This window comes from Pteropus vampyrus, unplaced genomic scaffold (genome assembly GCF_000151845.1).
Source record: "Pteropus vampyrus isolate Shadow unplaced genomic scaffold, Pvam_2.0 Scaffold6, whole genome shotgun sequence".
NCBI lineage: Eukaryota > Metazoa > Chordata > Mammalia > Chiroptera > Pteropodidae > Pteropus > Pteropus vampyrus.
The window spans coordinates 1001942-1004792 of NW_011888787.1; the positions used below are offsets into that span (position 1 = coordinate 1001942).

Sequence of the window (2851 nt, forward strand, 5' to 3'; positions counted from 1 at the left end):
ACTTTTTTTCATGGAGCATATTGAAAAAAAATCAAGCAGCAACATAAAACTTGCTAAAAACCTAAACTCAATTATAGTAAGTTAAGCTGAGGTTTTGCCGTTTGGGGCAACAAAAATGAAAGATACCAACAAAAATACACATCCTATATCCCCAAAGTAATACAAAAAATGAATAATTTTAGTTTTGGAGCAAGTGTTTTCTCATAAACCGAGATACAACATACAGAATGAAGAGGCTAATAAGAAAGGCATTATATCACACAAAATTTACAAAAGTCGAATCCTGCACACAAAGTGTACTGTGGTACGTCTTCCCAGCTAAAGGCTGGCAGAGAGAGGAGCTGGAAGTTCATCACAGCTGAACCCGCAGAAAACAAAGGTGCTACAATCACTTTTGCCCCCTGTTAAGGCCTAAGTCCTCCTCTGCATAGGGCTGTACCCAATAATAGGTGAGTATTTTTGAGAAGATGCTGGCCTCAGTGCAGGTACATTCTAGTGTGCTCTCTGCCATGTGCTAAGGAGCCTGCCTGCCTCTTTGGGAAAGGCCTGCTGTTTCCCAGCTAGATGGGTAAGTCTGCCCAATTCTGGAGTAAAATCTTAGTAAGACCTTTAGGTCATCACAGATCTAAACCCATGTTCCCCACTTAGTTTGAACAGTAATAAATGTAGTGTAATTATTTTTCTGTTTGGTTCCTATGCCTATTTCTCAATTTGATCTCAACTTAAAGAAGAGAGAATTGTCTTTCTCTCCTAAAACTCTGACTCAAGGTGCCATTGTAATATTCCCAAGAATATCACATAAATAAATAGCATAAATAAATAGCAGATTAAAGAAAAAAGAATTGTTTCAGGGATGTTGGTTATCATCTGCCTAAAGTCTCTGAGGCAGGCCTCCTTAGAGAAATGGCACATAGAACTTTGGGTCTGACTGTCAGATTTCCAGAACCTGAGGATCATATCCCTAACAAAATAGAGAGAAAAAGGCCCTGGAGTGAGAGGGTTGGCCAGGTAGCGGGGGAAGGATGACCACAAGAAACTGATAAAAAAAAACTGTGTCTCTGGAAGACAGAGAATTCACCATAAGAAAGTATTAGCAGCAACTTATGTTGTGCTCCACTTTGTCACATTTAATCTCATACTGGATTCAGTTTTCTGGCAGGTAAAGCTGACTATGTCGTGCTGATGTACATACATATAATATGTAAAAATATATGTTAAAATATGTTTTTAACAAGGAGGGTAACAAAGACTAATAATAACTGAAAGATCTGACCCTTAAGATGGTAAAGTAAATCACTCAGAGAGAGAGTGGTTCACTAATTTCTAAAATACCAGTCAATTATGGGTGGAAAAGAGGGGGTCCGATAAAGAAACAGGAGCTGAAGGACTATGAGAGGAGGAAGCCAACCATCAGTGGAAATTGTTGAGACAACAGCACCTAAGGTCAGGAAATTGTAATAGTTGCTAGGAACAACTCAATCCTCTTGGACTCCACTGAAAGGAAGCAGGACTGCAGATCTGAGGGACAATCTAGGTAAATACTCAGGGAGTAAAAAAAAAAAAATCGCTACCCAAGGGTTTTATGATTCCAGATTGCGGGGTGGAAAGGCAATGGGGGTGAAGGTGGGTTGAGGAATAACAGAAGAGAGACAGAGCCAGGTAGAATGTAACCTCTACCAGCAAACGTGTGTCTTTGTATAATCCAGTGCCTGCCAATCTTAGCCCATTGTCCTCAAACGATAAATATTTGTTGAATAACTAATTGGACGAAGGGAATGGTGATAGATATGTCTTCACTTCGTACAGTACCACTGGGAATTGCACTGTATACAACCAATGAAGTACTGTCTCAATCCGTGAGCATGCTATTCATTCCGTCATTTACTCGACAAACATTAACTGAGCATGTGCTAGGTTTCAGGTACCGGATACTAGACTCTGGGGAATAAGTGACCACATTTTTCTGCTCTGAAGGGGTTTAGAGGTTGGGGGAAGGCGAGGAGGAGGGGGAGGAGGAAGGAATCTGTTAAAAATTAATATTTAGATGCTATAGAAACTACTGCAACTATCCCTGTCACCCCCGCTCTCTACCCCAAACCCCAAGCTGGGCCTGCTCGCTGCCTGCCTTTCCTGTCAAAGCAGGGAAACCGGACGGTCACGATGAAAGACGTAGTTTCATGAGGTAGCTTCTAGAAAGAAGGCTTTGCTAAGGCTCGATATTTGAAGCAGGCTACTTAAAGTAGTAATTATTGTAAACAGGGGCTTTCACATTACTTACAATGCGCACTTTGTTCTTTTCTCCTCTTTCCTCCCTCAAATCTCTACTTTCTCGTGAATGTCTGGACCGGGTAAGGTCTGCGAGCGACTTCAAGAATGAGCAAGACAAATTCATCCCTTCACGGAGCTCGCACTGTAAGAAGGTTTAGTCAGGGATGAGAATTCAAAATAACCTCCAGCACGGGCAGTGTCCCCACTTCCAAGCGGGGCGTCGCTTCCCAGCCCAGTCAGACCTTAGCCGGCAGCGGACTGGAGGCGTGGCCGAAGGGCGCACGCCAACGCGGAGGCGGGGCCGGTCTAAATTCCAGAGAGTAGCCAATGGCCACTAGGAGGAGGAGCTTTTGGAGCTGACTGGCAAGGAAACTGACCAATCAGAACCTGATCTGGATGAATTGAGGCGCCACAACCAGAATAATTTGGGGGACTGAAGACAGGTGGCTCAGGGCAGCAGCGTTTTACTAATCTGTAAGAAAGCTTTCAGTTTTTAAAATAACTATGGTAGAAGGCATATCTTGTCGAGTGGGAAGATGGGAAGTTAGATCACATTATATGTATGGGCTGTTCTAAATTTAAG

General features: G+C 42.8%; 1 protein-coding gene across 1 annotated transcript in view; it reads right to left on the reverse strand.

Annotated features, from left to right (window-relative positions):
• The window catches only part of LOC111744616 (myomegalin-like), a 91825-nt gene extending 89304 nt beyond the window's left edge, over positions 1-2521 (reverse strand). Inside the window, exon 1 of the mRNA XM_023535319.1 lies at positions 2279-2521. The gene's annotated coding sequence lies outside the window, so the exon portion shown is untranslated. The remainder of the gene's footprint in view (positions 1-2278) is intronic.
• Positions 2522-2851: the final 330 nt, after the last annotated feature.